Source organism: Mauremys mutica, chromosome 14 (genome assembly GCF_020497125.1).
Source record: "Mauremys mutica isolate MM-2020 ecotype Southern chromosome 14, ASM2049712v1, whole genome shotgun sequence".
Classification (NCBI taxonomy): domain Eukaryota; kingdom Metazoa; phylum Chordata; order Testudines; family Geoemydidae; genus Mauremys; species Mauremys mutica.
In genome coordinates, this window is record NC_059085.1 from 28,035,781 (window position 1) to 28,061,874 (window position 26,094).

A 26,094-nucleotide genomic window follows, 5' to 3' on the forward strand; every position below is an offset into this window, starting at 1 on the left:
CTAGATTCACTCTGGTATAACAGAGGGCAGAGTCTGGTCCATTGTGTTCTTTTATACTGGATATTGTCATTTGATTAAATACTATTTCTTTTTGCTTGTCACAATTAATGTGCAGTTTGTAATATGTTGTGTATTTTAAAGGCAAAATACTGCTATCATGTTGAAGGAGCTGCACCCTGACACACAGAGCCCTGGAATTGTCATTACATTAAGTGCTACCCTCTGCATCCAGACTTATTAAGTGCTTGTCTCTGTATCATCAAACATACTTAAACATTAATATATTTGTTATTTAGACCAATTGCACTCTAATTTTGAAAGCAGCCACTCAGCCGAAACTGTGGAAATAATGAATCAAAACTATGCAATTGATTGAAAGTGGAGGATTTGCCAGTCACTTCACTTGTTTTTTTTAATATAATTTTGTATATTTAAATGCAAAACAACTTACATATTGAACTGACATAATAAGCTAAATTCTGCTCTAAGATGTGTATATAAATCCATTTGAAGTCAATGGAAGCTGCGTGTTCACATTTGAAAGAGAACAGGGCAATAAGAAGAAACATTTGAAACAGATTATGACATCATGTGCTCACTGTAATAGCCCAGCTCATTGGATTAGTTGGGAGTAGACAGAATGTAGGAACTGGCTCACAGTTTTTGCAGACACCTGCAATACCTAGACACAAAGTAGCTTATCGAGGGCTCGTATTCTTCACCTAGTAATATGTTTTGGTTTTTACAGTGAAAGTAGATGACCCATTGTTAGTAATATAGGAGAAAACCAGATATGCTATAGTTATTTCCTAATATTATATGAATTCAAAAAGAAGTCCGTGTAACAAACGCTAATTCTGGGTCACATCATCTCTGCAACTGGAGGATGAGCCAAAACCACAGCAGATATAGCAGTGAGAGAGCATCTCCTACATGGCAATGTTTCTCCTTTTCCCTGTGGAAGGACCTCCATGGGATTAAGCTCTGGAGATGAGGAGGAGATGGCTCAAGGGTGAAAGGGTTTGTGGCCAGGGAACTGACCCATCACAGCAGCATACTCTCCAACCCAATGGGAATGTTCTTCGGACAGTTCTCTAAGACTTAGATCATGTCTGTAAAATAGGGTTGTTAAGTAGCGAGGCTCTGCCTTCATTCTGTACTAGGACAATAACAAAATCCCCTGTGAAAAGTGTTCACATTTGTAATTAACTTTTCCTTAAATAAACACAACTCATGTTAAGTATGAAATATTTAGAAAGAATAGGTAGGTGCATGAAAATTAATTCCACAATAATCCTGGACAACTCCCTCTAAAATAAAAGAAAATTTTCTTCTTCTGTAGCCTGTTGGGATTAAATTCAATCCTCGGGTGTACAATATAGTGTTCCAGGTGAAAAAGTTATGACTCTAGCATATATGGGGTTTTATATATGCAATAGATGCAACAAGCACTCTAGATGGGAGTTACAGCTGCAGTATTGATCTGCTCTTGATGCCACTGTTTACTACCTGTGGGACATCAGAATTTCATAATTTAAAAAAAAATTGTTGGTTTGCGTTCTACTATGAAAGTCAAGTATCAGAGGGGTAGCCGTGTTAGTCTGGTTCTGTAAAAGCAGCAAAGAATCCTGTGGCACCTTATAGACTAACAGACGTTTTGCAGCATGAGCTTTCGTGGGTGAATACCCACTGAAAGTCAAGAATTTTACAGCACTGGCTTCAACTAGCCCTGTGTAAGCTTTCCCACGCTTCTCTACCATTGCCTCTTAGTCCTGACCTATTGGACCATTGCTCTTCCAATCATGAGCCTCTCAAGCACTGACTGCTGATTGTGACCCACTATGAAATGATTTTTGAGGTAGACAAAGAACAGGATGAGGCCCAACCCATTTACACTTGAGATACCAATCAAGGTTTGAACAGAAGCATCCTCAGAGATTAAACTATCTCAATAACTTACTAGATTTTCCTGGGCAGGGTCCTGTGTATGGTTGTAAAATGACTATTCTAAGGGGGGGCTGTTACTTCCAAAATTGTCTAATTTCTTGCTTGATTCACACACCCAACTCCCATTTACATTAATGGAAGTTAGACGGAAAGAAGAGCACACCCCCTGAGAGAAAGGGACTTATAGAATAGTTACATGGTCTGATTTTCAGAAGTGCAGGGCACCTTCAGCTGCCACTGGACTCAGGTGCTTCACATGTTCAGCTCCACTGAAAATCAGGCCAATTGTCCCTAAAGCACAATAGGCACTTGGTAGAACATAGAAAAGACACTGTTCATTTCATTAAAAAGAGGAATCGCCATGTTTCCTTATTGTGCACTGTGTTCTATGGAAATCAGTCAGTCTGTAAGAGAGAAACACCAGGTGTGCTTAAAACGATGTTTTCCCTCACTCACTCAGAATAGCTCCTAAAAATATTAGTTTCTTTTAGAGACAGGATATTGCTGTAATTTGCTTACATAATTGGTCCCTCAATAGAACTGAATAAATGTATGTGCCATTATATTATTTAGGCCAACAGATTCTATACGACAAAGTTTCATTTATTGGTCTTTGCTTTTGTATTTCCCATGTAGTTACTATGTAGCTGAATGCATTTACAATCTCATCTGCAATGCTGTGTGAAATTCAATAAAGAACATTTTTCACCCAAAAAAAGCAGCACAGTAGAATTTTGCACTGACCAAGCAAACATTTCTCACTGCTAATATGTTCAGTCGTCTTTAATTTGGAAGAGTGTAACTTCAGAAACAAGATTAATAAAAATATGTTGGTACTTTAGTTTTATCTGTCTCTTCCAGAAATTGTTCTTTATTGTTTTAGTCCAAGCAAGCATGATGGCAAAACCATGATGTACTGTTTAAACCAGTATAAAACTACAGTCATAAAACTTTAAGTAATGCTTACATTACTTTCACTGAGCAAAGTACGCCTGACAGTAGCTGTTTGTGTTGATTTGTTACTATTCATTTATTCTTTCCCTGTGCTTCACATTGCTACCTAATTGTGATGCTGTACTGAGAAAGCAATATCAAAGTAATTTTCCACAACATTAGTTACAATTTTCTTCTGATCTTTCGAGTGAAACAATCCCATCCTGTTGGCTTCTGTGAACATATAAACCTTGATTACATTTATCTATTGGAAACCAATGCTTACAAAGTATATGTGCCCTGGATAGTGGGTGTATAGCCTTTTTTGCTGATTGACAAATATTCTCTCTGTATAGTTATATTTATGTAATGCACTTCACTCTGAACAGACATGGCAGTGACAGACAGCCATTTATCGTGGACAAAACAGATTTCCCAAGCCAATACACTGAATTCAATACATATTTCTCTGGTCATTACAGAGACAGTAACTTCGCTTATGATAGACACTTAATGGGCTTTTATGGAGAGTGTTATTATGCTGAATGTCAGGTGCAGGGGGCCTTGTATTGAGAATTGGTTTGAAAATGAGATGGTCATGGAGGAAGTAAAGAAATGTAATGCCCTGTCATGGAATCTCTGCAAACCTTCTATATGTCTAGAGAACTTCTGCTGATAGGTGCTATATATAAGTGCAATTACATTACTAATTATTAATATTATTATTATTAGGAATGCCAAGCAATTAAAAAAATTAATCACAATTAGTTGCACTGTTAAACAATAATAGAATACCATTTATTTAAATATTTTTGGATGTTTTCTATATTTTCAAATATTGATTTCAATTACAACACAGAATACAAAGTGTACAGTGCTCATTTTATATTTCTTTCTGATTACAAGTATTTCCACTATAAAAAACCAAAAGAAATAGTATTTTTCAATTCCCCTAATACAAGTACTGTGGTGCAATCTCTTTATCACGAAAGTTGAACTTACAAATGTAGAATTATGTAAAAAAAAACTACATTAAAAAATAAAACTGTGTAAAATTTTAGACCCCGCAAGTCCACTCAGTCTCACTTCTTGTTCAGCCAATTGCTCAGACAAACAAGTTTGTTTACATTTCCAGGAGATAATGCTGCCTGCTGCTTGTTTACAATGTCACTTGAAAGTGAGAACAGGTGTTCTCATAGCACTGTTGTAGCCGGCATCGCAAGATATTTACGTACCAGATGTACTAAAGATTCATATGTCCCTTCCTGCTTCAACCGCCATCCAGGGGACATGCATCCATGCTGATGACGGGTTTTGCTTGATAACAGTCCAAAGCAATGAGGACCGATGCATGTTCATTTTTATTATCTGAGTCAAATGCCACCAGCCGGAGGTTGATTTTATTTTTTTGTAGTTTGGGTTCTGTAGTGTTGCTCTTTTAAGACTTCTGAAAGCATGCTCCACACCTTGTAACTCTCAGATTTTGGAAGGCACTTCTGAGCCTTAAACCTTGGGTCGAGTGCCATAGCTATCTTTAGAAATCTCACATTGGTATCTTCTTTGCGTTTTGTCAAATCTGCAGTGAAAATATTCTTAAAATGAATAACGTGCTTTGTCATTATCTGAGACTGCAATAACATGAAACATATTGCAGAATGTGGATAAAACAGAGCAGGGGACATACAATTCTCCCCCAAGGAGTTCAGTCACAAATTTAATTAACACATTTTTTTTAAAGAGCGTCATCAGCATAGAAACATGTCCTCTGGAATGGTGGCCAGAGCATGAAGGGACATACAAACATTTAGCATATCTGGCACATAATACCTTGCAATGCTGGCTACAAAAGTGCAATGCAAATACCTGTTCTCACTTTCAGGTAACATTGTAAACAAGAAGAGAGCAGCATTATCTCCTGTAAATGTAAACAAACTTGTTTGTCTTAGTGATTGGCTGAACGAGAAGTAGGACTGAGTGGACTTGTAGGCTCTGAAGTTTTACATTGTTTTGTTTTTGAGAGCAGTTATGTAACAAAAATAGCTACATTTGTAAGTTGCACTTTCAAGACAGAGATTGCACTATAGTACTTATATGAGGTGAATTGAAAAATACTATTTCTTTGATCATTTTTACAGTGCAAATATTTGTAATAAAAATAATATACACTTTGATTTCAGTTACAACACAGAATACAATATATATGAAAATGTAGAAAAAATCCAAAATATTTAATACATTTCAATTGGTATTCTATTGTTTAACAGTGCGATTAAAACTGTGATTAATCGTGATTAATTTTTTTAATTGCAATTAACTTTTTTAATCACGTGAGTTCACTGCAATTAATCAACAGCCCTCATTATTATTATTATTAAACAGTTCAAGGGTGCCTTTATGACTCTTGCTAGCAGAAAGGAAACTTTGGGGCAAATCAAGATACATTTTCCTAATGGTGCACTAGCAAGTTATATGTTAAATTCCCCTGACTGCTATCAAGATTTACAAATATAAATCCCCTGCCCATGATGGGGGATTAAACACTGAAAGATTTTACATTTGTGTGAAATATTCAGTAATTGCCACTACTCTCATTGTCTTGGAGCCTTACAATGAGCCAGCAGGACGGCCTATCCATCATTACTGTACTCAGCAGTAAACCTCTTCAGAAAATGACATGTTCCCCAACGACTGGGATTTATAATGAAGAAGCTGATATAATGCCACCTTAACACTGTGGTTAGTGCCTGCACACAATGTTTATTTCAGACCCTTAAAACTAGTCAGAACTCAAATCTGGGACAGCTGTGATAGTGCAATATGGGAAAGCGTAACTAGGAAAAACTAAGTAGTTGTGTCACGTGAGAGTCAATGCAGTTGATCTAAATAGAACTGAGGTGAGTTTATGACTGGGCTAAAAATTTGTGAACTCTGGAAGAGCCAGTCAATGGCCTGGAGACTGAACTACGGTAATCAATACTAGGACCACTGCTGTAAAGTTGAACCAGCTACCGCCGCATCTATGACTTTATGGAAAGCTTTTTCCTCTGGAGACTGAAGTCAGAAGACAAACACCTTTAGAAACAGATTGAGTGTGGAAAATTCATCCCAAAAGTTACCAAGATGTGCAAACAGGGGGTAGAATGAAAACTGCTGTGCACTATTAACTATAGTTAGTTGATATAGCTACCAGGCACAAACTAACAAAAACAAGCCCAGAACCATACAACTTGGCAGAATCTTTGAGTCTGTGCAGTAACTCTACTGTCATTGCTTCATCCAGTCAAATCTTACAACACAATACTGCCTTATTTTCATTTTCTGCTTCACCAGTGGAGACAGGGGGAAAGGCGGGGGGAAGAGGAGAGGGTAATTGTTATAATAAAAATCAGTGCACAGGGGAGCCATAGTGCAGCAGTCTGACTATATATCACAGCAGCCTTAGAGCAAAGACCAATATTGCCACTGCATTGTAATTCTCTGTTTCTTAATCACTTATTCAGAACACACACACAACCACACATACACCTTGTTACTTACAAATTACAGCCCTGCATACATCACTCCATGATAACCGTGCATTTCCATAATATTATCCTACTGTACATTGCACTACTTGTTAGTCGTACTAGAAACTTTTTTTATCCATGACAACGCAATTGAAAATAAAATATAATTTCAAAACTAATGTGGCTGCAGTTTACAACTTTTCTCTGGTATAAATTTAACCTGCCTCTATACTAACAGCATCCATCCAAACCAGATGCAAAATTATCTGGTAACTGTATATCAGATGAATGGACTCCAGGCTACATTTTCAACCAGGAGAGGCAGTACTACTAAATATATGGAATTAGTTGAAGGAATGGATGCACCTTCTACAGCCACATTTCCCATTCTTCTCTCTGCCTTAGGGCTGGTCCACACTAAGGGCGGGGGTCGAACTAGGGTATGCAAATTCAGCTACGTGAATAGCGTAGCTGAATTCGAAGTACCTTAGTTCGAACTACTCACCCGTCCAGACGCCGTGGAATCGAAGTCCGCGGCTCCAAGGTCGACTCCGCCACCGCCATTTGCAGTGGTGGAGTACCGAAGTCGACCGCGGCGCTTCCGGAGTTCGAACTATCGCGTCCAGATTAGATGCGATAGTTCGAACTCCGAGAAGTCGAACTCACCGGGTCGACCCGGCTGGTAAGTGTAGACTAGCCCTAAGTCTTCTTTGACTGAGATTTTCCCATAGTAAGTAGATTCTTCCTTTCTGCCTTTAAATCTTGTTCCAATCAGTTTGCTATTATTCTGATTGAAAGAGAGAGACCTACACGCAGCAGCATTGAGGTGAAGCACTAGTCCCGGCAATGCTGTAGTCTACACACCCTTGTGGATATGATTCATCTTCTTTCCTTGATGCTAGCAATGGTTCTGGTTTTGACTGACTATGACCCCATTTAGATGTTGAAGCAATGTTGTGCCAGTTCCCACACAGCTGCTATCTACAATAGGGTCATAAAGTTGGTTAAATAGATACAAAGTAAGTATCTTTTTGATACTTTTTGACAGTAGAGTTTTTAAACAGGAGATATGCAGGCTAGAGCCCAGAGCAGGCATTCCCAATTCTTTTCATTGTGTGGAACACAATAGAGAGATTGTCTCGTAGACCACCTGCCTTCACCTTCATGGTCATTTAGTCACCTCCTCTCAGTCCTGATTCCATAACCACCCTGTGACAACTACAGCAGTTATTGATAATGTGATCCCCGGACAGCGTGGAATATTTTTGTAATTTTCTATCAAATGTGGCTTAGCTCTTGGAGAGCCAGTGTGGTGGAACTGAGCTGAAGCCCTCAACGTGCAGCTTCCGCAGGTTCTCCTCCCCGCTATTTGCTGTGCGCACTTACTCCTAGAAACTGACTTGTTAAAGAAGAAAACTGACTTGGTTTTTTATAAGCCTTCAGAAATTGACACCTCTTTGTTATGTCGGGCAAAATCAAAAGCGACCTGCCATAGTTGAGCTGCATTCAGTTATGGTGCTTGGCAACATGTCATAGGCAAAATCAACAATGCTGTGATGTGTCAGAAAAATGTAAGAATGATGGCTTTAGGAAAGCACGTTTCTAAACAATCATCCTGCATCCTCTAAAGACCCTTTCCAAAGATTTTAAGAGAAGTTACAGAAAATTACAAAGCTGATCAACAGTCCTTAATTTTCACTCCATTACATTTTTATTTAAAAAAAAGAGTTCATATAATTTGCATAGACAATGTGATAGTGAAAGGAAGTTCCTCCCATTTGTCAGCAGTTAATGGATTCAGCTGTGTTTCAAACGTGGACATAATTTTAAACAATTGTAACTAAATTAAAAAACATTTTCAAGTGTATTTCTAATTGTGCCATTTTAAATTTTTTTATATTGTTTCCATTTCTCAGTGCTCTTAACTTTCTCCTAAAAGCTTAAATAAAACCTTATCCCTCCATCAGGGTCACCCTTTCTCATTTGATAAACATTCGTTTTCCCTTCATGTTTCTAGTGGAGCTTGAAATTAAAGCGGCTCTTTTCTATTACTGTTTTGTTTGTACACCTGGATCGTCAATCTCAATTAACTATTGCTTTAGCACCAATGAGGGGAGCAGAAGAGGCCAAATAATTGATTTTGTGTAGGTCCGACATCAGTAGTAGTTATGGCTGATTGTCAGTTTGTCTAACTAAATAGTAGATGTTCATTTGGAAGTGAATAATGATTTATTACTCCCTAGGGGCTGGATCTAAAACCCAATTTCTGTGGGTAAGTCTCTAACTGATTTATGCAATACACTGAATTGTCTCCACTCGTATTTTCTACAGGCTCGATCCTGCAAGCTGCTGAACATTCTAGCCTTATCCCAGCAGAGTGCTTGAGCCTGGTTTTAACTTTAAGCACATGAGTAGTCCCATTGAATTATTATTACAGTAGTGCTAAAGGACCAGCCAAGAATGGGGCCCCATTGTGCTAGGCACTGTACAAACGCAGAATAGTAGATGGTCCCTGCCTCCAAAATACTTACAATCTAAACAGACAGGACAGATGCAAGGTGGGAGAAGGGGTAGAACACCCAAGCAGACTGAACTATGTGATGGCAGCAAATGTCATGTTAGTTCCATCTCTTTTAAGGGGGGCAGCTTGTTCCATAGTAGGGAATAAGTTTAATTGGTTAATTGGGACTACTCGTGTGTTTAAAGTCTTTTGCAGGATCAAGGTCAGAATACTCAGCACCTTGCAGGACGGAACCGCATCTTTGTCCCATTTTGTAATGAATCATTGCAGGAGGTGCTGGTGGTGATTCAGAGGAGACTTGCTAGCGCGTGGCCATTATACTGTTTTGTGCCGGTTCTGTTCAGAAACTCACTAAATTTTCTCCCCCTTTCTTCAAAGCAGATAAAATCTATCTATTAAAATCTTCACAAAGTCAACCCTGTTGGGCTTCTGTGCCTCCTTCCCAAGGGCTTGCAATTGAAAATGACATTTAATTTTAAACCCTTGTCAGAGGCTGGTTTTGTGGTGCTTTAGCTCTTGGCAGCACATTAGTTGAGCAACCCGAGTTCAGACTGTGGGTCCCTCAAAATGATGAAGGTTAAGCATGCTGGGCAGCTGATGTACATATTCAGGGGAAACAGTGAAGTCAGGTGTCTGCTTCAGGAGCTAAGACTAAAGAATCCAAGAGCCACCAAGGTCCTTTTAGGAGCAATGAATGAATTGAATGGCAAAGTGAAGAGACTGGGGTGAAATTTCCCATCCTCATGTTGAGATGGCTTGTTCCTTTTCTTAAGTGGTTCTATTTTCTATTCAGGTTACTTTTATCTTTTCATTGGTGCATTGCATGACAATGTCTGGCCATTACCCATAGGCACTGGACGTTGTTTACTGCTTGAGACAATCTGGGATTTATTATAACAACTCCTTATGAGACTGGAAACCTAGAGCTGAAAATGTGAGGAAAGGAAAAAGCTTAAGCTGCTCAAACTGTCACGATTTGGCTTGTGACCCACTTGAATTCCAGTGGTGACAATTAGACAGTTATCCCAAGAATTTAGTTTTAGGTTCTGTGGATGGAAGGTCTGATTCTGAATTCCTGGTACACCCAAAGTTTCCATTAATTAAAAACAGTGTTTAGAATATCAGAGTTGGAAGGGACCTCAGGAGGTCATCTAGTCCAACCCCCTGCTCAAAGCAGAACCAATCCCCAAATGGTCCCCTCAAGGATTGAGCTCACAACCCTGGGTTTAGCAGACCAATGCTCAAACCACTGAGTTATCCCTCCCCCCAGAAAGTAGCTCTTCACCCCAGGTGGGACTTGAACTCACAATCCTTAGCTTAGGAGGCCAATGCCTTATCCATTAGGCCACATTAGAAAGCTAATGTAGACGTGCCCTGCAGACAAATGGGGAACAGCATGTTAAATTGGATCTTGATTCATCAAAGCACTTAAGCCCATGCTGACTTAAACATTAACTGCAATGGGTCTCAAGCATGTGCTTAAGTACGCTACTGAATCAAAGCCTAGATGAGGTGATTTCGAACCCTACTTGTTGGGGGACAGGAGAGAGAAGCAGATAGCCATTAACTCAGACAGGACCAAAAAGTCTACATGGCGAGGGAGAAGAGGAGAAACAATTATTTATCATCTCTCAGCTGGTAGATAATTAACTAGTTTACAGCAACTGGCCCAGTTGTTTGGCTTTGTATATAGTACACAATGGGCCAGATGCCCCCATGCTGGTGCAAGGAGGTGTGTAATTTCTCTCTCTCCTGCCTGGACCTTTACACTGGAGAAGGGAATTCACTCTTCCTCAGGGTTTCACCTGTCAAGAGCTGCTTTCCTTTATCTGCATCTCCACATGACTTCTGCTGGCTGAGATTGCCAAGAAGATTTACTAGCTCACCATATCTCACAGAAGTTTGGCCATGCCTCCTTCCTTGCCAGTCCCCCCAGAAGAATGAGACTATCTGTGGTTTCTTGCCAATTTCAGGCTTGTAATGAAACCAGGAGCATTGTCTTCCAGGTTCTGGGATTTGTTAAACTTTTGCATAGCATAATGCTCATAAGTCTAGCCACAGGGAGGAAAGAGTTAGAGGCCGCAGTCAGAGTAACCCTCACCCCTTTGTGTTATCGTTATGTAACAACACCTGCACATTTGCAGTGCTACATGCAGTTATTTCAGTATTTAGACAACAACATGGAGGAAAAATAGGCTGTTTATATTATGCAGGGAAATGAATTCATCTCGCTGCACAATTATAGATTATTAAAAAAGAAGTACATTAAAATATTCATGAAGGTGATTTTTTTTTTGTCTGTGGAGAAATACTATGATCTATGTGTTGTACGGAAGTTAGAGCCAGTCACAGAACAAGAATATTGTAGATGTACTGACTTGCAATTTTATGGTAGTTCCCTGCAATTGTTTAACGCCCAATCCTGCAGACCTTGTTCAGGGAAAACTCCCATTGAGGTCAATGGGATTCTCACTTAAGTATACCCTGCAGGGCTGGCGCTCCAGCGAAGAACCCATTCAAATGTTATGAATAGTCAGCTTTGTCTCAAATATTAATCAAGGTATATTTATTTTAATAACCTATTAAACTAAAAGCTGTACCTTGCCTTATAGTCTCCATTTATTTAGCTCAGGATATGGTTATTACCTTGTAAACAGGAAGCACCCTCGAGTTGTTACCTAATTAAAACTGGGACACTGCAAGTTCTGCATATATAAACAGCTCATTCTCATGCTATTGATGGCAATTAAGCTATGCAATTAAGCTACTCCAGAGCATACAAAGTCAAATATTATTTATTATATACTGCTGGTGTCTTCAGTGCTGTACAACAGAACATTCAGTACAATCCCAGCTTCAATGGAACGACTCCATTGAGTTCCGTGGAGTTACATCACGTATAAATTTGGTCCATTATGGCTTTTTTTTTAAATCTGTGAAATTGCAATAAATGCAGTCATAGTGCTGTACAAAGGAATTATTAAATTTTATGCAAAACAGTAGGAGAACTAAATTCTATCATGAATATCAAGGAAAAAGAGTATCTAGTACAGCAAGAAAAACAGACAAAGATGAGCCGGGAACAGATGTAGAAATCTCAATTTGAAATGCATACTCTAGCTCAGGGGTCGGCAACCTTTCAGAAGTGGTGTGCCGAGTCTTCATTCATTCACTCTGATGTAAGGTTTCGCGTGCCAGTAATACATTTTAATGTCCTTAGAAGGTCACTTTCTACAAGTCTATAATATATAACTAAACTATTGTTGTATGTAACGTAAATAAGGTTTTTAAAATGTTTAAGAAGCTTCATTTAAAATTAAATAAAATGCAGAGCCCCCCGGACCAGTAGCCAGGACCAGGCACTGTGAGTGCCACTGAAAATCAGCTCGCGTGCCGCCTTCGGCACCCGTGCCATAGGTTGCCTACCCCTGCTCTAGCTGAACCAGAAATTATGAACTTGACACAGGAAGTACCAGGTGGGAGTCTAGGGCCTGTGTTATGCAACAGGTTAGATTAGATAATCATAATTGTCCTTTCTGGCCTTCAAAATCTATGAAACATGAAGAAATATACATAAGTGAGGCCCACGTCTGCACTTAGTAAAGTCAGTGGCATCCACCATTCATATCTATGTAAATAGGTTGATGCTTTTCATTAGATCTCATAGTACCAACTAATTTTTGACATCCTTAGGCCCCGACCGTGCAATGAATCAGCCAGGCAATCTGCAATAGGGAATTCTTCCTAGTCTACTCCTTCACATTTGTTATTATTTACCAAGTGAGCTTTGTTTGTTTTTTTATGCAGAAAAACATCCATGGAAATTACTTCTGTTAGGCACATTAAAGTATGTTAAAAGTAAAAACAAACATATTTAAAAGCAAGAGCAAAATGTTTAATTAAATTAGAACACAAAAATCAAATTGCTGCAATTTCAAAATTAGTGTTAATAGACTGTGGGCCCAGAATCAGTATGCTAAAAGTTCCCAGGGGTGAGAAAATGGAGACAAGGGGAGCAGGAAGGAAATAATATTCACTATTATAGAACAGTGGTTAATGAATGTAAACAAGTCAACTTCAATTTTAAAATGCAATAAATGTCCTTAAACAATATAACAATCTAATTAGGTACTATGGCATGTGCATCTTGGAGAGATGACACATTCTTCATGTCTACACATTTGCCAACTACATTTTTCCTCTTGCTTGGTTCCACAGATCAAATTATATATTCAGTATATTCTGATTGTACTCTGTCATTTCCTCTAAAGGCACTAGCTTCATTTCTTAATTGAGACCCAGTGGAGATAAGATCATCACAACATAATTTAATGAACTATGGAAGAGTGCTGCCATTTGCTACATGAAGTGTCGAGCTGCATCACAGAGAAAGAATACCTCCTAGGTGATGTTTCAGTAGATAAAATAGGTAACTAAAGCATTTTCTGAAATTATACCCACCTCCCCAAACATTCCCATTTTATTGTTTAAGAAATGCAAAAGTGTTTATAGCAAGCTAATAAGCCGAGCACACAGCCCTCTAAATCAGGGGTGGGCAAACTACAGCCCGGGGGCCACATCCAGCCCTTCAGATGTTTTAATCCAGCCCTCGAGCTGCTGCTGGGTAGCGGGGTCTGGGGCTTGTCCTGCTCCAGCCAGGGAGCAGGGGCGGGGGCTTGTCCTGCTCCATGTGTGCCGTGGCTCCCGGAAGCAGCAGCATGTCCTCCCTCCAGCTCCTACGCATAGGGGGCGGTGCTTGTGGCTGGGGCAGCATGCAGAGCGGCCTGACTGCGCCTCCGCGTAGGAGCCGGAGGGGACATACCGCTGCTTCCAGGAGTTGCTTGAAGTAAGTGCCACCCAGAGCCTGCCCCCCTCCCTAACCCCTGCCCCAGCCCTGATTCCTCCAACCCTCCGAACCCCTCGGTCCCAGTGCAGAGCACCCTCCTGCACCCCCATCCCCTCGTACGCAGCCCCACCCCAGAGCCCACACCCCCAGCCAGAGCCCTCACCGCCTCCTGCACCCCAACCCCTAATTTTGTGAACATTCATGGCCCGCCACACAATTTTCATTCCCAGATGTGGCCCTCGGGCCAAAAAGTTTGCCCACCCTGCCCTAAATGTAGACCAGTCACACAATTTCTTTCCTCCATGAAATCACAAATTGGAAATTGGACACCTACAATATAGAAGAGTGAATTTTACTTCCTCCCACCCCACTTCAGAGGTTGAACTGTACTTGATTTACCCGTCATATTAGTCATGGTGATATAAATACCACCGCCCATTGCAAGTGTCCAGCTCTGGTTATTCTCTTCTTTGCTCCAAGTGAATTCAAGTGACAGTCAGAAGAGGCGTTCTCACTACTCAAGCCCAGAGTGCAGGCCTGATCCTGCCCCATTTAAATTAACCAGGTGTTTTGGCATTGACAGCAGAGGTATTAGGATCAGATCCAATATGGATTTGGGCCACTCATAAAAGGGAGAAAGATGCTTTCAACTGCTTTAGAGCCATCCAGGTTGTGAATCCAACTTATGTAATTATATCATCTTCCTGCCTTTTGTTTCTATACTCACTTATTGCAACTTATTCCAGATTAGATCGTAAATTCCTCAGGGCAGAGACGATAATGAAATCCTGGTCTTACTGAAGTCAGTGGGAGTTTTGCTATTGACTTCAATGAAGCCAGGATTTTACGCCTTGTCTTAATGTATGTCTATACAATACCTAGCGCAATTGTGCCTAATTGGGACCTTTATGTGATGCTGCAATAATAAATAAATGATATATTCATTTAGAAATGTGTATAATAAAATTCCATAGTGGCAACGTTTAAAAGAAATCAGGTTATTTTTGGAATCTAGCTGAGTTTCAATCCTCTTTTCAATTTGCATGCTTTCTTTACCTTTGCCAATACTTCCTGTGGTACAGTGAAAGGGAGAAATAGGTATTGACCTACAGCTCGACAAATACTATAAACTCTCCACTGTCAAGTGAATGACTATGGTTTGCCCATGGCCATTGCAACCAGCAGGAGATTGTAGTTATGGAACCAGAATGACCACACTCCCATGAGTTGTGCTGCTGGCGAACGCCATTTAGCATCATTAGGGCAGCTGCCACTGGTAAATCACAGTAGGTGACAGTGTGGCAGCAGCAGATGGAAACAGTGTTTTTCCTGTTCCACATGCCTCCATCTCCAGTGCCATACTAGGGCATATTTTACAATTTGTAATCACTGAAGGGCCAGGACTGACTTTTTTGGTTTGGTTTTCTTTGGATTTAACAATTCACTGCGCACAATTCTAAAACAATCTGGGTCTAAAGTTTTTTCTTTTCAGTGTAATAAAAGAATCAAAGCCGACTGGAAGCTGATATGCACTCTTACATTGGGCCACCATGCTGTCTTTGTCACAAGTATTACTTGACAAGACAGCCACTCTCTGCAGGATACTTCAAAATGGTGAATGCAGTATGTTCTTTCTTTCTTTCTTTACATCTTTATTTTTCCTAAGAAGCTATTTTTATACTTTCTGTACTTTTAGCTCGCTACACTGAGTAAAACAGGTTTCATATTCTTTTAAAAACTGAGATCTAATGGATGTAAAATTAGTCCACACTTTTATATAACTTGTAATCATTAACTAGTTTGGTTTCATTATGCCTATTGTATGTAAAGGACAAATCATTCTCCTCATTGGGTTGCCCAGGTGGGTCAGAATTTACCACTGCAGCAGATTTGCTGTATATTCTTAACCAGTATCCCCAAGCTTCTGCCACTTGTAATTAATGCCAGTCGGAATCCATGAGAAGTTCTGTTACTGTATGCATCAATGGAATAAATAGATGATCAATGCTTTACCCAATGAAAAGGCAGTTGTAGTCATAGGCTCTGATCCAGTAATCAGATCTGTATTGGTTGACCAGATCACTGGATTGGGACTATAATCACTTAAATTTTCCACAGGGCTGTAACAAACCAATGATACTCTGGAGGTGGTGAACAGCACTGAGAGAAGAAAGTCACATAAAGAGGACAGGTAGCTCTGAAACTTAGCCTTCATAATTGATTGGAAGCTGTGTGAGAAACCTAGGCAAACACTGAAAAAAGGAGTCTACTTGTATTCATTCCATTTTTTTTTCATTTAGACTCTTTTCATACCTCTTTTGTGTTTTCTTTTCCACATTTACTCTAGTGAAGGAGTTTGCTGGCAGGACTGTTCACAGAAAGAGCAAATTTTAAGGGAATATTCAAGCATATCCTCAGGAAGTCAGCTGTTGAATTCATAAGTGAGGGTATTTTCACCAGAAACCTGATTTTAAGAGTGATTTTTATCCAGTTAAGGAATAGAAACATACTGGGTCACCAATGTGCACAATCAAAACAGTGCAAATCAAACTGCTCAACAAATGAGCTAAGGAGCAAGAGTTACTAAAAAAACAGCATGCTGAAGAATTTTAAATTATGAAAATATTAAAGAAAATTGTGATCTGTTCACGGACAATTCATGATAAAAAAAAAGAGGCGTCATTAAATTGTTCATGTGTTATCCCCCCAGCTCTGTTGCAGGTTTCGTGCAGGATAACACCACCAGGAAGAAGGTACATCAGAAGGTTTACTGACTTGCCAGTAAGAGACCTAATAAATAAGGTTTATAATTGTCTTTGTTGCAACTTCATGTGCCTATTATGTTGGGCAAAACATATCTATGGTGCAGCCCAATTTACCAGGCATGTCACTTATGATTAGGAGGAATTTCAATGGCACATCAGTATTTCAGAAGGATTCCACTGCTTTTGCTGGACCCAGCTTGAAGAACAGTCTGGTCTCACTGCTTTATAGGTGCTCTCCAGCAGAAAATGGTGAAGTCCGTTGAGGTGTCCACATATCATTGCAATACAGAGCTGGGAAAATCTCCCTGTAGAGAACTTCCTTATACATATTGGTTTTGACTTTGACAATTTTCTTTTAATGCCATTTTCACATGCTAGAATTTCATTTCATTTTGTGAAAAACAGCAAAAAAGATAAAATTCAAAAGGCTTATTCAAATTTAGCAGAACCAACTTTGCGAGAGAAATTGAGTAAGTGCCTTTTTGGTCAGTTTCCTTTCTACTAGTATTATCCAAAAATTCATAGAACTGAAAACAGAATTCTTAAAAGTACTATACAACACAGTATGGTAATGAAAACTGTATTTCATAAAATAATTCCCAATTCAGTTTACTTATATGTTGCTCTCAGCACAGCATATTGCAAAAGTGTACTGTCACCAAGACTGCTATTTAATTTGATAAAAGATCAAATGATTCTCATTAACAAAGCAATTAAATAACTGTCAGAATCCAAACTAAAAATTGGTCAGAAATTTACTAGACACCAACTGGTTTTGAGTAATATGAAAAGGGCTCGGGCAAATGGAGTGTTACTGTGATTGGAATAACATGGGTTGTAAACCAGATACCTATTTTAAAATGTAGCAATTATGAAAACACCCCTGATCGGATGCCTTTAAAGAAGAAAAACTGCAAATTGCATGCTGTTTACATTGCCTTATTTAGACTTGTAAGAGAAGCATTATAAGAAAATTAGCATTTGGAAAGGTTATTTAAAGGCACTAAAATTGAAATGTATGACAGCTGCTGTCTTACCGGCCATGGCAAACAAATGGCACACCAGCTATAGAACTTAGGGGATCAATAGATACTGTTTCTCAGAATGAAGCATTACTATGCAGTGGGTGTACATTAAAGACTTAATTCTTCATCTAAAACTATATGGCCTTTAGCCATCAATATCTTAGATGTGCAGTATGATGAGTCAATGTAAGTTTTCTGCAAACCCTGACAACGAGGTAATGCATAAATAATCTTGTACAAACCCCTCTTAGATGTATGTGTATTTGCTAAACTTATTTTCACCAAAAATAACCCAGAAACATGGAGATCGGTTTGGAGGGGACCCGCCAGAGTGTGTCTGTGTGTACAGGAGATACTACTGGTTCTACAGGTCCACGCTCTCTACCACAATTTAGGGGGATGCTTTAGGGCCCATATATTCAACTGAAGTAGCATCCATGGAGCAGATACACTGCTACTCTGTGACCTGAGAATGGGAAAATACCCCTTTCCCTTCCCCCATGAACATGCCTAGTGTCCTACGCTCAGGCTGAACGGTGTGGATTTGAGCCTTAGCTATCACGTACTTAAATTCAGCACTGAGAATCCACAGAGACCAGTGGCCCAATCCTGAAGTCTTCACTAAGGCAAAATTCACATTGACTGTGGGCCTAATCCATCAATTGTTCTAGTGAAGTTGCACGGACATTCTCGTTCCATTCACAGAATGGGCTGGGCCCTTCGACTGGCTTTTATTCGAACAGTTTTTGGTTTGGACCTTGTATAGTGCAGACAGAGATACAATTGTACAAAACTTCTAGAGATCTCTTTGAAAAGAAACTGAAGCAAGCCACAATCTTTCAAGAAGGTGTAATAAACTCTAAATGCTCAGCAGCAGAGACTAGAGAACTACAACCATGTAGATAAAATATTTCACTATCTTGTTGGGCCAGCTTAGGAATGTATCTGTGGTTAATGCACGTATGCTTATCTGTCCTTCTCCCAACTCCAGCTAGGTTCACCTTACTCCATCCCTTGGAAAACTGCACTCACAATATTTGTTTTGGCTTTATTTGGGGGCCTTTTGATAACAACTCTTTATGTAGCTATCTTCTTGCTTTCCCTTTGGTTGCTGTACATTGCTTATTCATCAAGGTATGAGTAAGCAGTGCTTTGTGTGCAATTCCATAGAGGCCAGATAAAGAGACCAGAACATTAGATACACTCCAGCTGTTCTTTGCAATCGCCACTTAACTCTCCTAGCAAATGTAGATTTTTCAACTCTTTCCCCCTACTGCTTATTCATTCATTTAAATAAAAATAGAAAGGAAAAAATTATCTGGGGACATGAGCACAGACGTCACAGTCCCAAGCTTGCAATTAAAATTCATAAATCACAAAAGAAAGCCCAAAACAGCAGATGTATCCTCTGGAGGACAAATGCTTATTTCACCCAGCAGTGACTCCAGCAGCCAGTTAGGGCAAACATTTCAAAGTTCCACAGAAAACCTTGTCTGGTTCCTTTCTGCCCAAATGATGGTGGCTATAACACAAGGCCTTGGAGGAGGAAGTAGGAACAGGAGAGGGAGAATCCTCAGCAGTCCAGCAGAGAAGCAGCCCCCTGCAGAAACTGCAGCTGCAGCTAAACTACCATTGAAGTTCAGCTTGTCATAATTTTAAGTAGCCAGCTCGTGTAAGCTCATGGGCTCACTCACCAGCTCTGTGCACCAGCTACAGGATTCCAGTCCCTTTTCTTCAGGGATTCAGTTTATATCTTCAGAATAACACAAGTTCAACCTATCAGCCATGTCCTTTCCCATCACCCAAGATCTGCTCTAGAAGTCTATCTACTCTCTCCAATTCTCTAGTTCCTTGCAGAATTACACTCCACAGGCCTTCCGCCTGTCAGCCAGGCTCTTGGCTTGATACAGGGACTCCTGCAAGAGCCTTCCTACTCCCTTGCAGCTCTTCCAGCTCAACTGAGCTACTTGCTGGCTTTTATATTTGTCAAGCTATCATATGATCCCTCCCCTCATAGCATCAGTAGGAGATGAATAATTAGTCAGGGTATAATGAGGGGTGCCCAGGGCCTCAGCCCAACTCCCTTTTAAAGAGTCTGCTATCCTGTGACATCTCATATCTTGCATTGTTCCTGCTCCAACAATCCCATCCTGGACACTCAGCAATCTCTGTACTATTTACTCTGACTTTCAGATGAGATTTAAAACTAGAGAGGAGCCAGAGCCTGGATATTTGTTCAAGCCAGTGCCCTGCCTCCTACCCCAAAGATCAGTGGTTTGGTTCAGGGGTCTGAATACTCCTTGTTTCAGTTTTCCAACTGACATTTTGCCAAAAAACCAGAACTTGGCCCTATTTGTCCATAACACTCAGAGACTCATAGACTTTAAGGCCAGAAGGGACCATCATGATCATCTAGTCTCACCTCCTGCACACTGCAGGCCACAGAACCTCACCCACCCCCTCCTGTAATAGGCCCCTAATCTCTCGCTAAGTCACTGAAGTCCTCAAATCAGGATTTAAAGACTTCAAGTTACAGAGAATCCACAATTTACACTAGTTTAAACCTGCAAGGTGACCCAGGCCCCAGGCTGCAGAGGAAGGAGAAAAGCCCCCAGGGTATCTGCCAATCTGACCCAGATGAAAATTCCTTCCCAACCCCAAATACAGTGATCAGTTAGACCCTGAGCATGTGGGCAAGACCCCCCCGGCAGATACTTGGGAAAGAATTCTCTGTAGTAACTCAGAGCCCTCCCCACTTAGTGTCCAGTCTCCAGCATTGGGGATTTTTGCTACTGGCAGTTGCCAATTGAACTGCAAGTGGTCATAAAGATATCAGGTACTTTCCGTAAGATATGGGGTGCTAACCACAGTGTCTTGTCCGAACCCTAACTTTCTACTTAAATCCCACCTGCAGCTTCAGCAGAATTCTGTGTTGGTCTCCCCCTGTTCTAAAACCCTGGATAGAGTTGGTTTACACAGTTGAATGGCTGCTGTGTTTCATCCCAATGGTGACTGCATTCAGAAGCTGGGAAAGAGATCAGTAATTACTTTTTAAAGTATTTGGAGAATTTTGGGATGAAAAGTGCTATATTAACACATTATGATAATATTCCGACATCCACTAAAACCAGTTCCTGAGCTGCTCACCTGCAGGAGTGGTTTGAGCATTAGCCTGCTAAACCCAGGGTTGTGAATTCAATCCTTGAGGGGGGCACTTGGGGATCTGGGGCAAAAATTGGTCCTGCTAGTGAGGGCAGGGGGCTGGACTTGATGACCTTTCAAAGTCCCTTCCAGTTCTAGGAGATTGGTATATCTCCTATTATTAATTATCTGCTCTACCTACATGCCCCGACTCTGGGGCAGAGAAGCACCAGAGCAAAAAGTCTACTGTAGTAAGACATTTGTACTACTCTGGGTCATCTTAATCTTCAGAAATGGAATGGCTGCTTGCGAAGAAACTTATATTGGTAGATGAAGGCATTCATAGCCTCATCCTCTTCAAAGTTTAACCCTGCAAAAAGTTTGCACCTAGCAAATACACAAAAGGGGACATTTTCAAAGGCAAAGGGCAGTTAAGTCGATGAGAAAGTCAATGGGAGTTGGCACACACAAATACCGTACTTGTCCAAACTACTGTGCAAACAGTACACATATTAGTGCATGAGCATTTGCACACTTTAATATTTCAATAAGCAAGTCCTTAACAAAACCTTGGAAGTCACTGGGAGTCTTTCCATTGACTTCAATGGGCTTTGGATCAGCCTGTAAAAGATTATCAATTGCTAAGCCCCTTGTGCTACAGCAGGGTTTAACTCAGATTCCTATAGGACATACTCCTCTACCTTTTTCCTGTTGTCTATTAAATTTGCATTCACACTACAGCACTTTGAAGTCAGATGTTTCCCCATAGATGCTTCTGATATTTGTCCTTCTTTGCTAAGGAGAATGCTCCTTTATACAATCTCCTTGTAGATTCTATGCAAACTCTACTATCCTGTATAGAAACACGATCTTTTTCTGGTATGGTGGTTGTTACAAAAATGTTAAAGTTAACATGAGAGGAATGGATTGAGGTTTTAGAGGTAGCAAAATCCTCCTCCACAAAGGATTATGGTACTGGTAATTGAAAGCATGGCCCAAACAAGTATGCGCACATTCAGAGGCAGGAATAAGGACAATCTTTTACTGACCAAAGCTGCTCAAAAAATGGAACATTTTTGCAAAATTTTTGAGAATTTTTCCATTGACATTTCAACAAAAAAAATATTGAAATTTTGAAAATGTTTAGCTCTCTCAGCTAGTGATTTCCCTGGCTGACTTGGTGGCAGTGCCCAGCTCTGCTCACTTGAAAGGCTGATCAGCCCAACAGAGGGCCCAAGACACTGAGCAACCTAACTCACAATGAAGTCAATCCAGGAAATAAGTAAAGCTGAGGATTTGGAAGGATCATGTTAATCATCAGAGCTGTGACTGAGGCTCCAACTCTCCTATCTATGGGGAAAGAAATGAGTATAAATATTTTTTTAAAAATTTATGGAAGCTAATGTTTTAATTGGTAGCATTGTAGTAATTTGCATTACAATTTTCTGCAGTGCATCTTTTTCGAGCCATACACTGCCATCAGTTACACTTATGTAATTGAAGGCTGAACCAGGTCGATTGAGCAGCATTTTCCAAAGCAATCAGCACTGGTCTAACTCTGCTCCTATGACAGTTTTTTGATTGACTTTAATGGAAGCAGAGCTAAGCACTTTTGAAAATTCCACCCATTGTATTTAAGAGGTGTAGCATGTAAGTCATATGGGGAAGATCTAGCCAAGAAATGTAGTGATTTGAATAATAAGGCCGGTGGCAGTCGAGAGGAGAATGCGTCAAAAGATGACAGGTGTAAATGGAATGAGTTTAAGGCAAATGAAGTTAGAAGGAGGGTAAGGTGGTAAATCAGGGCACTGGACTGGCTACAATCAAAAAGCTTATGATGGTGGGGACACCGCAGAAATAAAAAAGATGGTTGGATGCCAAAGAAAATAATGCAAACACAACCAAGGTCAGTCGGACCTAGAGGCCGACTAGCAACTAGGCAGGACATTGTCCACAAGTGTATGACATGGGCTTAATGGAGCAACAAGCCATGGACAGGAATGAATGGCGATGCTGTACTGTTCCCTGGGTCTGCAAAGATGCTTTGGGATGAAAAGAAGGTGAAAGAGCACACAGCAAAGGCAAGCTCCCAGACACAGTTTATGCAGAAGCGAAAAGGACAAATCTAATGTATGCCACTATACTTTATGGAAATTATCCCCATTTCCTGACCACAAAAAAGTACCTCCCATATGATATTTTAACTTGACTATTCCTCAGAGTTAGCTTTTTTTCTATTATTAAAAACAAGACTGTAGAACAGAGAAATGGATTTACTTATTTTTAGCTATTGCCAAGCCACTTTTCAGCACACACTGTATGGAAATACACATAAAAGAGGATTTTTAGCACTATGATGGACCGTGTACTGGCTGAGTGCATTATAGTGTGCAACCCTGGATCTCACTCACTCTCTCTCTGACTCTCTCTCTCTCTTTCTGCTACACCTAATGAACAAGTTTAAAAGGATCAAACCACTGAGTGGATAATGTACCTGGTGCACTCTCTCAAAGTATCTTTTTCTTGCTTTCTACTATAGTAAACAAGTTAAAAAATGCAGTAGAGAGGAAAATTGCTAGTGACACATTCGACCTCACTAGCTCTTCTACATTACCACAAGTTGTAAAAAAGCCACTCTGAACAGCACAAAACTTCAGTTATTACAATTAAAAGGTTTGGAGTAACAATTTTAAAGTGGCAGATGTATAACACATGATTTTTAACGGAAGTCTCCAGATACAAGCACTCTATTTTCTGTACAAAATGTATGTAGCCTGGAATACTTAAATGCTTATCATAGCAGATATATACCAGAGCTGAGGATGTATAACGTATTACTGTAACAGGAGTGAACGTATTACTGTAACAGGATTTGCTATTAAAATGAATTAGCAGTAGAGCTATGCAAATCATAAAAAAACTGTTTCAATAGACCCCAATTTTTGTTTTGATTTCTCAGTGAAACAACAGACCTCCCCCCACAAATGGTTTTGAGTCAAACAAAACATTTTGTTGTGATTTCAGGTCATTTTTAACCAATTTTTTTAAAAAAGCAAAGGCAATTTGGAAATGCCATTCACAAAACCACTGAAGGAGGAGGAGGAGGTGCTGCTGCTGCCCCCCTCATAGCCCTGGGATTAAAGTACTCACCTGGGATGTGACAGACCCAGGTTTAAATCCCCATTCTGCCTGATTTGGAGTAGGACTTAACCCTGGGTCTCTCTGACCCAAGAACCTCTTTAATGCCAATTAGCAAGGGGGTGCAGAAGGGTTACAGGAATCTCCTGATTCTCGTATGTACATTTTATTTCACCAAAGAATTTAGTGTGAGGTCTCAAATGAAAGCCGGTGTGATACCGGTCATCAGTATGATTGTGAAATGAGTGTACAGATACTATGTAAGGCGTTACGTATATACATAAAAACTATGTTCTTAAAGTTTGTGTATGGGGATTGGGCCCCAGTATAGGTGAAAAAAGGGTTTCTGTTAGATGAGAGATGTTTAGCATCTATCTGTTCACATGCAAATTGAATATAGTCTCATTCAGAATGGGGCTACTGCAACCGGTCTGAACTGAATGCAAATGAAGAATTGTGGGGAATTCAGAACGGAGAACAGCAGGGGAGAGAGAACCTGATCTGAAGATAAACTTCCAAGGTTTGGTTTACTATATTTGGGGGGCAAAGACAACCTGTCACCTCCACTGAGGAAGTCAAAAGATGGCGCTTTTGCTTCATGAAAGAGGGGCCTCAACCAGGCTTGGGTGAAAACCCTGGAGAGAATTTTGGATGAGACAAACTTCAGTAGGAAAGAGCCTAACTTGTTAGTTAAGTTTAGTCTCTAAAGAGAGTGTTGTAATTTAGTTGTATATGTAACTGTTAATTTCCAATATTTTGACTCACTATTGCTTGCATCTGTTCTTCGATAATAAACATATTCTTGTTTTCACTGTAAATATATGCAAGTGCTGTGGAGTTAAGCAAAGTGATGGTTCTGAGCTGAATCTTACAAGCTGGTGTGCACTGTTCCCTTAGGAATAGCAGGCCTGGTAATTCTGGGAGTGTTCAGTTGATAAGGGGCTGAACACTGCAGGGAATGCTCCAAGGCCTAGGGGCTTGGCCTATGCTTACCTGGAAAGTAGTGCTAGTGCTGCCAGAAGCTGGTGGTTTCAGGGAGCTGAATAACGCTAGGTACAAACAAGGCTGCTTCATGCTAAGGGCAGGTGGTGGTGAGGGGCCTCAGAACCTGGGGTTCTTCTGGGGAGTGTCACAGTGGCATAGGCAGGGCCTGGCACTCAGTTTGCTGGTTAGCTAACTCCAAGCACATATCCACTAGGTTCTGAGAAATTCACAAGTGAGAAGGTTGGTAACAGACAAAGAAAAGGTTACCCTTATTTTCTGTTTGTTTATTTTGTGTAAGGGAAACAGAACACAGGAAAGTATGAGTAAGCAAGATAGATGGCAAAGAGATCAGACTGATCTACCAAAAGAGACTGAGCACAAGGGTAGAACAGGCTTAGAAGAAAAATATGACACAATTCTCAGTGAGGCAGCCATGCAAGTCAAACCAGCTGAGATGGAGGTTCAAAAGATGGAGATAGTGAAGCGGACCAAAAAGCTGGAAATAGAAGCCGAGAAACAAAAGTTGGAAGCAGACAAGCAAAAACAGGTAGCAGAAATAGCAGCACACCAGAGACCTGGAGCTAGAAGACAAAAAGCACATAGTCTGAGAAGCAGAAGCCCAATAAAAACAGAAAGAGAGGCAAAAAAGAGAGGAGAGGCTATGTGCCACGAGCATACTGGGAAAACAAGGGCAAACCAGGTTCCAGGTACTCCTTTTCTCCAAAGAGCACATGGCTAGGAAAAACTCTCCCCCAGATCTCCTCCTCAGTTTTGTAAATGGCACCTAAGTCTCCTTGTGAATCTATCTCCCCTCAAATTTTTTTGGCCAACCCATTCATCAAATGTGACACAAGTACATGCCTAGTTTCAGTCAACCCAAAACTGCCTTTTTCAGCGAGCAAACTATTTATTGGGAAAGTTTCACCCAAATCTAGTTAGCATCCCTCTTAATAGGGAGCACAGATGTTGCCACTGTAGTCAGTCTAAGACAGCAGCCTGACTGGTCATTTCTACATGCTTCAGAGGAAAATGCAAGAAACCCTGCAGTAGACGGTTATGGAATAATCTGCTCTCAGGGAAAGTTTCCTTCTTCCTCCCTGTAGAAGAGACTGGCTTATGCCCTGAAGCATAATATCCCTTCCAAAGCTCAGCCTTGTCTCATAATATACTATTAATACCCTGGGTGTCTTCATTATACATATATATGTTTTTGTTTTTTGAGTCCAGCTAAACTCTTGCCTTTGATGACATCCTCTAGCAATGAGTTCCACAGGCTGCATGTTGAACC

The 26,094-nt window shown here is 40.3% G+C and overlaps 2 protein-coding genes across 5 annotated transcripts in view; one reads left to right on the forward strand and one right to left on the reverse strand.

The window, feature by feature from the left end:
- Positions 1-26,094, reverse strand: part of LOC123349360 — a 336,086-nt gene that overhangs the window by 86,281 nt on the left and 223,711 nt on the right. The gene's annotated exons all lie outside the window — the stretch shown is intronic.
- The window catches only part of CHST8 (carbohydrate sulfotransferase 8), a 211,585-nt gene that overhangs the window by 1,077 nt on the left and 184,414 nt on the right, over positions 1-26,094 (forward strand). The window lies entirely within an intron of this gene.